The following is a 16,536-nucleotide window of genomic DNA, read 5'->3' on the forward strand; positions in this document are numbered from 1 at the left end:
GGCAAATCTTGACAGCAATTTTAGCAGTTCTGTTTGAGCATTCTTCCAATGTGGCGATACAATTTTTCAGGCATTCCTAAAGGAAAAGTCAACAGGATTTGTGTTGCTGGAATGTATGGTATAAAGAAGAGATTAGAGGATGATGCTTGAGTTTCTGCCTTGAGTATCTGAATTGATGGTGGTACTTGCTTAATGAGATAGAGAACACAGAAGAGGTAGGAGATTTAGATACGTGGAGACCAAAAAACCTGCAAAGCTTACAAATGAAGGTCTCAGTGACAGTATTCAACACATGAGGTAAAGAGGACACAACCTCAAATGACAACAACACTGAAGGAATAGGTGAAGAGAAGGAGCCCTCAAAAAGGAATCACAAGTGAAGTCCAAGAAGTAGAAAGAATTTTACCTACTGAAATTCTCATTTCAAGCCCTTAACTGCTAATTTTTCTTCCAGACCCTCATTCCCTGATCATGGTTTTATTTCCTTCCCTATTCAATGAACAAGACAAGCAATCACTTCTACCTCTTTTTTGCAACCTCAGTAGTCTTTCTCATGGCCTTACACACCTGCTGTCCATACCTTCTACTCTGGAGCAATAAAAAAATCCACATTTCTGTTTCTACAGTTTCTTACAGTAATATCTTCCTTAGAACTAATTTTTCTGGCTATTACTAAGTCTAATTGTTAGGAAACACCTAGGGTAAGCCTAATGACTCAAACCTGCAACACATGTATTTAGCTTCCTCAGTGACATACAGGTGATATTAAAAAAAACATGACAATGGGAAGAGACTATTAGTTATACACCGTGATTGATCTTTTACACATAACATATTTACCATTGATGACATCATGGATTAATTTTGTCTTTAGAAAAGCTTTAAACATTGCCCAAGACCCCACTGTAATACAGATATTCTGCTTCCAAAAGCCTTGTCCATGACACCAGACTCATCTGCCTTCCAAAGAATAAGGTCTTGTTCTCCCCTTCAAAACATTTTCATAGCTGAACAAGAGAAAAGCCACATATGCTAAAATTGTTTGATAAAGATTTCAAATCTAACAGAAACAAAGACAGAGATACATATTCTGCAACGTAAAATAAAATAGTCATAGCTCACTGGTTCTCGACTTCAGCTGTATTTTTTAGAATCACCTAGGGTGCTTTTAGGAAACATTGGGTCTTCCATTTCTAGAAAATGGAGAAGCACTTTTCCCTATTCCTCCTCCTAATTACAACTAAATACCCTGGATATTATATAAATATATAATATAGAAAGACTGAGGGGAAAGTGGAGAGAAGAAAGCAAACTGACTTGAGAACTCAGAACCCAAGGGAAAACACGGCATTAAGTTCCCTGGCTTTTCTTTTTGCCTCTAATAACCCAGACTAAGTACTGGAGAAGCTGGCAATGCAGAAATGCCAATGGGCACAGACCAAAAAAACAAACAAAGATACAACCTACTGTGTCTAGCCAAAGGACTAAAAAATGGATAGTCTACCCAGACAGAAACAGACAGTAACGACTATTCCAGACCACAGAAAGGACTATGACCCCATTCCCGCCCCTGCCAACCAAGTGAGAAGCCTAGACTTCTACCCTTGCCCGGTACTCCAGTCACCCCTTCCAGGATGCTGTTAGAGAAGGACAATAGGGAGCTCAGGATTTTCATCTCCACCAGGGAATAACAAGCCCCTCTCTGCCAATGGAAAGCTTGAACTTCCACCCCAACTAAAAGGAATGAAACATTCCTTCCCTTTTCCATGGGAGTAGTATCAGAGGAGTTTTACTGGAAAGTCAAGATTTTCTCTACCACCCAGCAGTAAAAAAGCTACTCCCTGCTCAGCTCCCCCAATGTCAGTAAAGATCACATGTGGAGCAGTAACGAGGCATTTCCAAGCCAGGGTAGTAACAACAGAGGCCTAATGCGGAGTCAGAACTCACAGCCCATACACAGCAGTAATGAAGAGCTTCCCCAGAATTGCCAGGTGTCAACAGAGGTATGGACTTCCACCTCCACCTGGCAGAGACAAGATAGCATTTCTCTCTTCCCCTGACAAATCAGTGCCAGGGAAGGCCTGCTAAAACAGAAGATTTAAATATGATCCAGAGTCTCAACCTAATACTCCAAATATCAAGTTTTAATTGAAAGTCACTCTTACTGCAAGAATCAGAAAAAATGTCAATTTGCATGAGAAATGACAATGAATAAGCACCAACACTAAGATGACAGAGATGTTAAAATGATCTGACACTGATTTTAAAGTAGCCATCATAAAACTACTGGAACAAACAATTATGAACCTACTTGAAACAAAAAAAAAGAGAGAAAGACAGCAAAGAAATAGCAAGTCTTGGCAAATAAAACGATTTAAAAAAGAACCAGAAGGAAATTGTAAAACTACAAAACACAATAACTATAAAAAGAAACTCAATGGATAAACTCAACAGCAGAATAAAGAGGACAGGGGAAGGAATAAGTGAACTTGAAAATATCAAGAGAAATTACCCAATCTGAAAAAGACAAAAAACAAATTTAAAAAAGAGAAGAACAGAGCCTCAGGGACCTGTGGGACTATTTCAAAATATCTCATATTCATGTCAATGGAGTACAGGAAAGAGAGAAGAAAGAGGATGGGGCAGAAAAAAGATTTAAAGAAAAATGGCTGAAAACTTTCCAAGTTTAGAAGAAGACATAAACCAACAGATTCATACAGCTAAGAAAATGCTACATCAGATAAATGCAACTAAGTACACATCAAGATGCTTCATAGTTAAACTTTTGAAAACTAGAGAAAGGAAAATCTTGAAAATGGCAAGTAAGAAAAAATGCCTTATTTACAGGGGATGAGACAATTTGAATGACAGTGGATTTCTCATTAGAAACCATGAGGCCAGAAGGAAGTGGCACATTTTTCAAGTACTGAAAAAAAATTGCCAACCGAGAATACTACGTCCAGCAAAATTGACCTTCAGGAATAAAAGGAAAATAAAGTCACTCTCACATTAAAGAAAACTAAGACAATTTGTCACCAGAAGAAGATTTATCCTAAAAAAGAAAAAAAAAAAAAGACTAAAAGAGGCTGTCTATACAGAAAGGAAATGATCAAAGAAGGAAATTTGGAATATCAAGAAGGAAGGAAGAACAACACAAATAATCAAAATATATGAAAATACAATCAACCAATAGGTTTTCCTTCTCCTTTTGAGTTATCTAAATTTATGTTTAACCACCGAAGAAAAATTATAACTCTATCGAAAATGTTTCTGTATGATTAAGTTCATGTGTCAGTTCGCTAGGTTACGGTACCCAGTTGTTTGGTCAAGCAAGCATTGGCCTGATTGTTACTGTGAGAATATTTTGTGAACTTAAATCATCAGTAAGTTAAATGCATCTATGGCTAATGACATCTATAATCAGCTGAGATTGCCTTCAACGATGAAAAGAACCTTCATCCAATCACTTGAAGGCTGAAAAGGAGAGGTGATGATTTCAGCAGTCAGAAGACAGAATTTCCATCTCTGTTTCAGCCAGTCAGCTTGTCCTGGGGAATTCATCAAAAAACCTTCCTCCCAGCCTGCATCCTACAGAATTTGGACTTTCCCATCCCCACAGTCACATGAAACAGCTCTTATAAAAAATCTCATAATGTATACACACACACACACACATATCCTGTCAGTTCTATTTCCCTACAGAACCCTGATTCATACAACTTCTAAGAGTTTGTAGAAGAAATATTTTTCAAAATTATATTGAAAATATAAAGGGAGGGAAGATTTCAACATTAACTTGAACTGGTATATTGTATACCAGTAGATTCTGATAAATCATGTATATGTAATGCCATACCTGGAACGATCATTAAAAAGAGGTACACAGAGAGATACATTCAGAAATACTAAATCAAAATGCAATTCTAAAAAGTATTCAAGTGACCCACAGGAAGATAAGAAAAAGAAAACAGAGAAATGAAAAACAGAACAAACAGAAAAAATAAAAATTGCAGACTTAAGCCCTAATGATTCAATAACTGCATTAAATATAAGTGGTCTAAACATACGAATTAATGACCCAACTATACGCTGTCTACAGGAAACTCACTTCAAACATAATGATAGTAAAGGTTCAAAGCAACAGGATAGAAAAAGATATACCTGCCAACATTAATCCAAAGAAAATGGGAATGTCTATATCAACATCAGAAAAAGTAGACTTCAGAACACAGAAAATTACAGACAGAGAAGGACATTATATACTAGTTAAAGGGTTAATTCACCAAGAAGACACAGTAATTCTAGATGTATATGTACCAAATAACAGAGCTGCAAAATATGTGATGCAAAAATGAAAGGACATATAGACAAATCTACAATTATAGCTAAAGACTGCAACACCTTTTTTTCAACAATCAACAGGAAAATTAAGCAAGAAATAAATAGACATAGAAGAACTCAACACCATCAACTAACAGGAGCTAATAGACATTTATAGAGACAGAGTACACATTCTTTTCTATACCCACAGAACATGTACCAAGATAGACTATATCCTGGGACCTAAAACAAGCCTCAACTATTTAAAAAGAATTGGAATCATACAGATTGTGTTGTCTGAATATGATGGAATCACACTATAAATCAATAACAGAAAGGTTACAGGAAAATAATTAAGTAGTTGGAAACTAACATACTTCTGAATAATCTATGGCTCAAGAAAGAAGTGATGCAGGAAATTTTAAAAAATAGATTGAACTAAATTAGAAAGAAAATACAACATATCAAAACCTGAGATTCAGTGAACCCAGTATTGAGAGAGAAATTTATAGCACTGGGCACTTACATTAAAAAGCAGTAAAAGTCTCAATTTAATAATCTATGCCCCTACCTCTAGAACCTAGAAAAAGAAGATCACAATAAACCCAATGCAAGCAGGAGGAAACAATAAAGATAAGCTCAGAAATCGATGAAAATGAAAACAGAAAAATAGTAGAAAAACTCAGTGAAACATAAAGATGGTTCTTCGGAAAAAATCAATAAAACTGACAAACCTCTTAAAGGACTAACAAAGAAACTGAGAAAGAAGACACAATTTACTAATATAAGGAATGAAACAGAAGATACCTGTAAAAACTCTACAGATATTAAAGGAAAATGGAACAATTCTACACATAAAAATTTGACAACTTTGATAAAATCGACCCATTCCTCAAATAAAGCACATACTACTACCACTCAGACAACATGAAATAGATCATCTGAATAGCCTTATAACTATTAAAGCAATTGAACCCATAATTTTAAAACCCTAGAAAATGAAATCTCTAGGCCCAGACCATTTCACTGTAAAATTCTAGTAAATATTTAAAGATGAATTAACACCAATTCTACACACTCTCTTCCCATAAATAAAAGAGGCAAGAATGCTTACCAATTCATTTTAGGAAGCCAGTATTATCCAAATACCAAAACCAGACAAAGAAAATCCAAAAAAGAAGAAGAAAACCACTGACAAATATTCCTCATGAATATAAATGTAAAAATCCTTAACAAAATATTAACAAACAAAATTCAGTAACATATAAAAAGAATGTACTCTATGATCTAGTAGTATATAGTCCAGGGATGCAAGTCTGATTCAACATTCGATAATCAATCAACGCAATCCACCATTTTAATAGGCTAAAGAAGAAAATCACACAATCCTATCAATTGATACAGAAAAAGCATTTGGCAAAATTCAACACTCCTTCTGAGACTAAAGCTCTCAGAAACCCAGAAATAGATGGGAACTTCCTCAACTTGATAAAAAAAAAAAATCTACAAAATGAATCCTACAACTAACATCACACTTAATGATAAAAGACTGAATGAATGCATTCCCCCTAAGACTGATAATAAAGCAAAAATGTCCCATCTCTTCACTGCTATTCAACTTAGTACTAGAATTCTAGCAAGTGCAATAAGGCAAGAAAATAAAATAAAATAAAGAAATAAAACTGTGCCTATTTGCTGATGACATGTTTTCCTACTTAAAAAAATCCCAATGAAGCTATAAGAGAAAAAAATAAATTAATAAAACCTCCTAGGAATATAAATGAGTTCAGTAGGGTCACAGAATAAAGAGCAACATACAAAATCAACAATTATTTCTATATGCCAGCAGTGAACATGTGTAAATGGAAATTAAAATTATAACACTTGCCTCGCCCTCCATGCAGGAAACCTGGGTTCGACTCCCAGACCATGCACCCCACCCCCGTGAAAAAAAACAATTTACACCACCACCTACCATTGCTCAAAAATTAAACACTTGGTATAAATCTACCAACACATACCCAAACTTACACGCTGGAAAATACAAAACTCTAAGGAAAGAAATCAAATTAGATATAATTAAATAGAGAGACATACCATGTTCAAGGTGGTCAGAAGACTCAACACAGTAAAGATGTCAATTTTTACCAAATTTTTATTTTATTTTTAAATTTTTAACAAATTGATATATAGCTTTAATACAGTTCCTATCAAAATCCCAGCAAGATCTATTATAGATATAAATAAATTATTCTAAAATGTTTATGGGAGGGGAAAAAGAACTTGAATAGCTAAAATAATTTTTAAATGATAATGTGGGAGGAATTAATCCACCCAATTTAAAGACTCAGTTTATAGCTACAGTAATCAAGACTGTGTGGCTTGGGTAGAGAGCTAGACACACAGATCCATGAAACAAAATACAGAAACCAAAAATAAATCCACATTGTTATGGTCAACAGAGTTTTTGTTTTTGTCTTAACTTTTTAATTGTATAATATAACATATATACAAAGAAAAAAGCAATAGTTTTCAAAGCACTCTTCAACAAATAGTTACAGGACAAATCCCGCAGTTTGTCATGGGCCACCGTGCCATCATTTCAGATTTTTCCTTCTAGCTGTTCCAGAACATTGGAGGCTAGAAGGAACAAATACTCTTTTTTTTATCCTCACAATTGACTTTTTTCTTTTTTTGTGAAAAATAACATGTGCAAAAAAGCAATACATTTCAAAGCACAGTGCAGCAGTTAGTTGTATAATAGATTTCAGAGTTTGGTATGGGTTACAATTCCAAAATTTTAGGTTTTTACTTCTAGCTGCTCTAAGATACTGGAGACTATAAGAAATATCAATACAATAATTCAGCAAACACACTTCTTCGTTAAACCTTACCTTCTCTGTAGAACTCTACCATCACCTTTGATTGTTCTATCCCACTCTTTATGGATATTGGGCCATGTCCATTCTAATTTTTTCATATTAAAAGGGGCGGTCAATAATATGGGGTAGGGAGTTGAAACTAGCTGATGTTCTGGAAACGCTGGTCCCTCTAGGTTTCAGGAATTATCTGGTCCAGGGACCCATCTGGAGGTTGTAGATTACTGGAAAGTTACTACAGGGCACGGAACCCTTTAAGAATCTTATATATTGCCCTAACAGTTCTTTAGAATTGGCTGGAATGGTTTTGGTTGGGGTTTGGCCAGTTATGATAACTAGCAATGTCTAACTGAAGCTTGCATAAGAGTGACTTGCAGATGGCCAACAGAGTTTTGACAAAGACACAGAAGCAATTCAAGAGAGGAAGGATAGTCTTCAACAAACAGAGTGGAGAGCAATTGGATATTCACAGGCAAAAACAATGGGCATTACCTAAATCTCATATCTTACACAAAAATTAACTCAAAATAGATCATATCATTTAAATTTGTAAAGCACAGAACTACAAAATTTTTAGAAAAAATCACAGGAGAAAATGTACAGGACATAGGTCTTGGTGAAGAGTTCCTAATATGACATCAAAAGCATGATTCATAAAAGAAAATTTAATAAATTTGGATAGAGCTTTTGCTCTACCAAAGACCCTGCTTAGAGGGTGAAAAGACAAGCATCAAACTGGAAGAAAATATTTGCAAATCATATATCTGATAAAAGACTCATATCTAAAATTTACAAAGAAAACTCAAAACTCAACATTAGCAAATCAAACACTCCAACTAGAAAATGGGCAAAAGACATGAAAAGACATTTCACTGGAGAGGATTTTTGGATGGTAAATAAGTACATGAAAAGATGTTCAACATCACTAGCCATTAGAACAATGCAAGTTAAGACCATAGTGAGATACCACAGACCTATCAAAATGGCTAAAATCACAAATAATGACAATACCAAATGTTGGTAAGGATGTGGAGAAACTGGGTCTCTCAAACATTTCTTTCTGGTCCTATTTACAATGAGTTCACATCCACAGGAATGGGATTAAGATTAAAAACAGTTTTTTTTCTGGGCTATATAATTACACCTATCACAAGAACCAAGACAACTGTATTTTTTTTTAAGTTCGTCAGGTAATTTCTAGTGTGGCTAGGGTTCAGAACCACTGGCAGCCAGTTGTATTACGGAAACTACAGGTAGTAAAACACCTGTGAGTAAACCTGATAGTTTTAAGATGAAAGGGAGAACACTAAATATACAAATCCATTTTCGCTTTTTTGAGGGTTCCCACCCCACCCCTGTTGCAACCTGGTATTTAAGTGAATCCAAATAATATGGATGGAATAATCAGTCATCCATTATATAACAGACCATTTTATAAAAAAATGCCAGCCCTGATAGACTCTTCTTTGGATTCTAAAGCTTTTGGTATCAATATTATAATTTGAAAACAGTAAGAAGCAAGTACAATTATACTTAAAGATGTAGCAATTTTAGAAAATTAATATTTTGCTATTTTCATTTTTGGTGGGTAAAAGGAGGTTGGATTTTTATTTTTATTTTTTAACAAAGTGCTCACTACAAGTAACAACCACCGAGTTGCATGAAAAGAGATAGTTCCTCTCTGGACTATGAACTCTAATGTACCTAGCTAATTTTACGTATGATCACCAGGTACTATCTCGTAGTCTCTTTGAAATGAACTGTTTGAGAAGTGTGTTGAGATTAGAGGCAGAGGATTATTGGTGTCATGTGCCAATAAAAGACGACTTGACCAACTAAATGACTTACCTGGTAATTAATCATTCTTTTTCATCATCATCAAAAGACAAGATACATCTACTCAGCTGGGCCGGGTGATTAGAGGTTTATAAAAGAACCCTTAAAACCTTCACAGGGTATAAAACCTACTTAAGGAAGAGGTCAGACATTTAAAAAAATAAATAAGGCAAAGAAGCATATGTGAAAATCTGGACTAACGAAAAGTAGAAAAGAGCCAAGGTGCTTGTTTTTACTGCAGGTATTTTTGCAAGTGCTGGGAAGGAGTTTACAACTTCTGGACTCATGGACTGTAGAGAAGAGCAGCTTCAACAATGCAGATTTATGCTATCAACGGGAGGGTTTTACTTAGGTCTCAGTAGAGGATTTACTTTCAGCAATGTAGCTGTTTTGAAGCCAGAACTCTGGCAAAAAAAAAAAAAAAAAAGTGAAAAGGAAGGACGAGGAATGACCTCCCACCCAACTCTGATCATCAGCTTTGTCTCCTTTTTCCCACCTTCAGGGTTTAGATCTTTAGAATAGTGGCGAGTGGGAGGAGGGAGTGGAGTAGGTGCTCTGCTTGTCTTGCTCCATGCCCACTCATCTCTCTCCTTCCACATACGACTGTCACATATTCCTACACTCTACTTTATAGCACTACAAAACTCCCCAGATGTGTTCTCTGTTCTGCAAAGATTTATGTATTTGGAAGTGATCTTTACAGTAAATTCCTAATCGTCGTGGTTTGATTTAAAAGCAAAATAAGAATCACCACGTTTTTAAACATGGGGATAAAGCAAATTCTTTTAAAGAAAGTTGCTTCGTGACTGCAGGAGGTAATCAACACCGACTCAGACATTCTTCTATCAGACAGCTGAATTTTATCATTTTCGTTTTCAGTACAACTTTTTCCTCCTTCGCTTGATTTCTTTTGGCAGGAACCTCGACTCTGCAGGTGATAGCGCGGCAAGGGCTGAACCCAACCATCAGCATGCCTGCCGAGCCTAGCGTGGGATGTCGCCCAACACAACACATCTCTAGGGAGACCGCGACGAGCCTGCGAGCGCGCTTCACAAGGACTGATAAACCAGGGTCCCAGAAAACCAGAGCGAGTGCATTTCTCCGTAGGGGGATCCCGCTGGCGTCGGGAAAAAAAGAGAGGGGGGGGGGGGAGAGAGAGAGAGAGAGAGGAAGAACGAAAGAAAGAACTAAAGAAAAAACGTAAGAAAGAAAAAAGAGAAAACATTTTCCGTGCTCTCAAGAGCAGCGCCAGCTACAGAGCGATCGCGCGGGCCGACGGGGCTGCTACAGCTGGAAGTCATTGTGTGGATTGGCGTCTCCGTTGCCGAGGTAACCGCCCGGCCGGCGCCAGCGGAGGGGGGAGGCGGGCTCAGTGAATGGGTGACGTCACGCGGCCGGCGCCAGGCAGTCTGGGCGGCGGAGCCAATGAATCAGCTGTCGGGGGGGGGCGGGAGCGGCGCGCGGGTGGGGCAGGGGGAGGGTGTAGGAATGCGCCGGGAACCGCGCGGCCTAGGCGGGAGGCGCCTCCACCCCGCCCCGCCCCGCCCCGCCGCCTCCCAGCGCGGCCGCCGCCTCCCACCCCTAGCTCCCAGGCTGCGGCTTACCACGGCGACCCTTGTTTTCTGCCGGTCACCCCCACGAGGTAGGGGGTCAGTTAGAGAAGATTCGTTTTCCATGTATTGCGACGGTGCCACTCACTCGGTAAAAAAGAAAAATAAAACTTGTCTTTGTGGATAAAACGTAATTGTAAAGTGTTGATGAATTCCCCAAGGCCTTACACTGTGAGCTCTGCGCCGTGCTGAATGCAGAATATCACACAAAAAAGGAATCACTGTGCTCCGAGGAGCTCAAAATGTAACCAAAACGTGATTCGGTCTTGGAACCAACTGCATGTTCTTTAATTATGCTACAGTGCAGCGTTGCAGTGCCTCAAAGCTCTGGAAGGTCAATGGCCCCAAAGAGCTCCACTTTCTAAATGCTTGTTGCTTAACATTTTGTTTTCCCCTTTTCTGCCTTGCTATCCATCAGACAGTGACCTCCGGGAGGCCAGGCACTGGATCATGGTCATTTCTGTGCACCCAGCATTCAGCAAGGTGAAGACTTTAAGTTGTTGATGGTTAATCTACAATGCAAGAACAAATAACCTTGGGGTAAAGGCTTAAATGAAATGAATACCCTGGAATTCCTAAACATGCCTCTTTTGGGTGCTCACTTGTTGGTTTCTAGCTAAGTCCAGATTGATGATGCATTGTTACTGAATCTGGAAAACTAGAATGTGGCCTGAATATTAGAGGTGTCAGTTACGTTCCCCTTCTTGCTATGAGTCATTTCCTTCTCTGGGCCTCATTTCTTCACCCAGTGAAATATCTCCTTAAGACCCCTGAATTCCTATGGGTCTATCATTTTATTTATCAACCTTTAAAAGTAAAATTTGAGTTTACTATTCCTACTATTGTGTTTGATACACACCACAATCACAATTAACAAACATTTCAGGGCACCTGCTATGTGAAATAGTATGCACTTCAAGTTTTAATTGATTTTTTAAATTACCAGATAGGAACCCTGACTTAAAGCTTTTAAGGGTATGCAAATAAAAAGCAAACAAAAAAATGAAAGAAGATGCTAAAAAATATTAGAGGTGAAGTGCCTCTCAAAGTTCAATACAGAGTGGGTCACGGTGGCTCAGCAGGCGAGAATACTTGCCTGCCATGCCAGAGGACCTGGGTTCCTTTCCCAGTGCCTGCCCATGTAAAAAAAAAAAAAAAAAGAAAAAAAAGTTCAATACACATTCCAGTTACTGGAGATCTGGCTAAAATGCAGCCTCCAAGATGTGGTCTGGGATTCTGCATTTCTAAGAAGCACCCAGATGATGCTGATACTGCTATTCCTTGGACTGCCCTTTGAGTAGGGAGTCTAGACTGCAAAATAACAAGGAATATTTAATATAAGAATGTGATGGATGTAAAGTGGGGCCATTCTTGAAAGCCTTCAGTGGGGAGGTGAGCTTTAGCCAGGTGAATGAGAACGATAGGCTAAAGGGAAAGCAAAAACTTCTGGGAGAAGAAACAGCATAAAAGCTTTGGCTAGAAAAGGAGAAATAAGTAGGGCAGTGGAAAAGATTTTGTTTGGCTTCAAAGAAGGAATACTTTGGGGAACTACAAAAGATGAGATTGGATATTTACTAGTGGGATGAATGGGAAGACAAAAGGCCACAGGTGAAAATCAGCCCCACCCAATGTGGTATAGATACAACTAAGCAGCAGGGCAATTTCATTAGGTGATGATGGAGATGGACTGGAACCAAACTGAGGAATTTCAGTTACCTACATCCTGTAGAAAACAGAACCTTTAATATAAGGAAATCCATTGACCAGTGTTGTTCAGGGTAGAAATATGAAGGAACAATGAAAACAAGAAATGCAAACCTCTAGGAAATAATATTAGCAATCTAAACATGGAGTTTTGGGAAAAGGTGAGGGCTGGAGAAGTAAGGAAATAAAAGGAAGGGTTTAATCTGGACAAATTTTGTGTTTGCATAAACTATAATAGGTAGAACCAGCTGTTCTGGTATGTTGTATTTTCCTTGAAGAGAATGAAAAGATTTCCCTCCATCTTTTCTATGGTTCAGCTTAGTGTATTTCAGTCCTGACTTTATATCAGCCATCATTCCAAGAGCGTCTAAAAAATAGGAATGCTTGGGCTCCACCCCACACCAATTTAATCAGAATCACTGGGAGTGAAGGGCTGGCATCAGTATTTTTAAAAGCTCCCCAGGTGATGATAATGTGCAGCCAGTGTTGAGAATCACTAATCTAATATATAGTCACCAGCTCATTTTGTAGACTTCATTTCTGCCCCTGAACATTTCCCCCAGTGTTAACTATCATACTAGAACCAGATCGTTTTTAATACTTGGTGTATTTTATGGTGGATTTTGATGGTGTATAGCACATTCTCTAAATTCAATGTCTTCTTCCCTCATTAACTGTCACGGTTTGGTTGGGAGCATATCTGGATATCTCTCATTGGCATGAAAAGGAAAAGTGATTTGGCATATTATGGATGAAATGATAAACCTGGTTTCTGAACCTATATGGTACCATAGTATGGCTGTTGCTGTCTTGCAGTTATTTTACTTTATTTTATCTTCATTTTAATAATCTACGTTAACAGCCTCTTTAGGATTAGAGCTGATGTGAGAGGCAAGTACTAAACATAGCTACTTGGATTCTTGGAACTTTAATTTTGATCCTTGTCTCAAAAATAATTTTAGGGCGGGCCGCGGTGGCTCAGCGGGCAAAGTGCTTGCCTGCTATGCCGGAGGACCTCGGTTCGATTCCCGGCCCCAGCCCATGTAACGAAAACGGAGAAACAAAATACAATAAAACAAGAAAATGTTTAAAAGATGTTTCCCTTTCTTCCTCTCTTCCTTCCTTCTATCCTTCCTTCCTTCTCTCTGTCTTTCCTTTAAAAAAAAAAAAAAAAAAAAATAATAATAATAATTTTAGTTTTTGCTGGGAAATAAAAGCCTGAATATTAAAAAAAAAAAGTGCTTATGGCTTTTTGCTTGGTGGTTAACTTTTAAACCTTCATTGATTCATTTATTCCTCTAAGATTATTTGAATATCTACTATGTGGCAGGTACTTTTTCAGGTATGAGGATACCAAGAAAAGAAAAGCATTTTCTCTGCCCTCAAAGAGGAAATGATAAGCATAGTTAATTTCAAGATAAGGTTCTATTTATTCAGTTTAGACATTTAAAAGGTACTTGTTTTTTTCTCTCCATACTTAGAGATTGTATTTTGTGAGTACCCTTTAAGATTCGATTCATTCATTAACTTGAAAAAAAAATCAAAGACTGTATTGACATGACTCAAAGACCAAATAAAAGAAGGTTCCTCCTCCCATTTTTGTCCTACATCTGCCTAGTTTCCCTCTCATAGCCCCACTATTTCCACAGAAGCTACTCTTACCATTTCTTGAGTATATTTCCAGACTTTTTTTAAAAACGAATACACAAGCAAATACAAATATATTCTCATCCCTTTCTCCATCTTTTTTATACTTATGTTAGCATAAATATAGTTCTTTATCTTAAAAAATTTTTTTTTATTCTATTTTGGAGATCTTTCTATATCAGCATTTTAAAAATTTTATTATTGCTGCATAATAATTCTATTGTCTGAAAGTGCCCTAATTTATCTTAGTCCTGTTGAGGGTGATTTAGGTAGTTTCCAATTTTTTGTTATTATAAAGCAGCAGAAATAACCTTGTATCTGTGTCCTTGTACACATATATGAATTTATCTGTAGGATAAATTCTGTAGGATAAATTCCTACAAATGAACTACTGTGTTTTTTATAAAGTATGTGTTAGCAATTCCTGACTATTTCCTTAAGGCAAATTCCTAGGTATGGAACTGATGGGTTGAAGAGTATAAATATTTTTAAGGTTTTTGATATTTACTCACAAATTGCCATCTAGAATGTTTGTACCTATTCACGTTCTGTGTTATAAGAGTACCCACTTCTCTGAAACCTTGTGAGCACTGGAAAATATCTTTTTTCCCCATATATCTGTATTAATTCGATAGGTGAAGAATAATGGTATATCTATTATTTTAGCAAGTATTTTTGTAACTCTTAGATAGTTTGAACTTTATGCCATGTTTATTAGCCACTGAATAGTGAGGAGCTTTTTTTGTTTCTTTCCTTTGCCCAATTTTCAAGATTTTTAAATTTTTCTTACTGTTAGTAATACATTAACAATAATATGGCTTATATTTATTAAACCCTTACCTTGTTCCAGGAACTATGCTAATAATTTTCAATTCGTTCTATATATTGTGAATATTTTATCTCAGTTTCATATGTGTCTTTAATCCATGTTTAGACTTTCTTTCCTCTTAAAAACTTACAGAGACTTTAAAAATTACATGGTAAAATAAATTGATCTTTTATGTTTTTTTTGTTTGTTTGCTTTAAGGTGTAAAAAGGTCTATGACACTTCAAAACACCTTTATTTTGCTTCTACTTGCTGTAGTGTTTTAAATAATTTTTAAAACCGAAGGTAATCACTGAGTATTTACAGTTATCTACCTATACTGTAACTGTCTTTTCCTTTTAAAGAAAACTTTGTGGTTTTGTTTTTAGTTTTAGAAAATACACATAACTAAAAAGCGTGGGAGGGGGGATTAAAATAAACCATAATCCCACCACTGAGACAATCCCTGTTGACATTTAGGGCATATCCTTCTAGATGGTTTTCTAAATATAAATATACAAATATACATTTTTTAAAAAATGGAATTGGCATTACAGTATGCAGCTATTTTGTAACCTGCTTTTTTTGCCCTCTTAGCTATAGAGGGTGAATATCTTTCTCTGACAAAAATTCTACCTGTTCGTTATAAGTCAACCATTATGTAGAAAAGAACTCTCTAATGAGATCGGTTTCACCTCTGAAAGAAGGAAAGCTGGGTAGAAGCATTCCAGGAAAAACCTTACCTGCCCGTTTGACGTTTATCTGCTCAGGATTTCCTACAGCACTTAAATCCTATTGTTTCTCAAAGACTTTCAGTTTCTTTGAGGGCCTAACAGCCTGAAGGGAAAAAAAAAAAGGCAGTGGTCAATGAATAACTTGCCCCAACTAGACAGAGAGACAATTCAGATAGGAAACAATAGCATGGTTCAAAATATTCTACTAGACTTGTTTTTCTCACAATTTCCTTTCTCTCCTTTTTCTGGATCCTTCTTGTTTTCCTTCTACGTAGTCCCACACACTCTTTCCTCCAGGTAATTTTAAACTTCAGCCCATATTTAGTTATCATCAAAAATAACAACATGATTGGCTCTCTCAGAGTTCTGACATCAAACTTGTTCTAGCTGCAACACCAGTGTAGACCATTATTCCATCAATTATGAATGCATTCATGTGTGTAGAGGCACTGGTAGGCCAGCGGTAATGTTACCTTATCTGGGCACTTACCCTTATAACTAAATAATGAGATGTTTGTGTGAAATGCCTTTAGCAAAGGCAAAGAAAACCATTATGTCTCAAAAGACTGGACATTTAAAAATATATATTAGTACCAAGGGTTCCTCAATAGGATATAAACCACTTACCTGCAAAAAAAAAAAAAAAAAAGAACTGGAAACTCTATAATGCTAAATTGAGTGGCCAGAATTCTACAGATAATGAGTTTAAAATATAAGTAAACAGACCAAAGAAACTAAAATAGATTCTTTGATATGTAGGAAAAATTATCTCTCCACCTACCAATATTTTCCTTTGAAACATTAAAAATAAATGACTACACTTAAAAAACTTAGCGAAAAATGTTATTTATATTACAGTGCTACATCCCTATTATATCCTAATGAACGTGCTATTGAATAGTTGGGTTGAACACTTTATTAACTAACTTCAATGAGAGCATTATAATCCAGTGATCAGTATGATAGATTTTTATTACTGGAAATCTTTTTTTTTTCTGTTT

The 16,536-nt window shown here is 36.6% G+C and overlaps 1 long non-coding RNA gene across 3 annotated transcripts in view; it reads right to left on the minus strand.

Moving 5' to 3' along the window:
- Nucleotides 1-16,536, minus strand: part of LOC143669016 (uncharacterized) — a 556,320-nt gene that overhangs the window by 495,045 nt on the left and 44,739 nt on the right. For all 3 annotated transcript variants that reach the window (XR_013168650.1, XR_013168651.1, XR_013168649.1), the window contains exon 4: nucleotides 15,545-15,638. This is a non-coding gene — a long non-coding RNA (uncharacterized LOC143669016). The remainder of the gene's footprint in view (nucleotides 1-15,544; nucleotides 15,639-16,536) is intronic.

The sequence above is a fragment of the Tamandua tetradactyla genome, chromosome 25 (assembly GCF_023851605.1).
Source record: "Tamandua tetradactyla isolate mTamTet1 chromosome 25, mTamTet1.pri, whole genome shotgun sequence".
Taxonomy (NCBI): domain Eukaryota; kingdom Metazoa; phylum Chordata; class Mammalia; order Pilosa; family Myrmecophagidae; genus Tamandua; species Tamandua tetradactyla.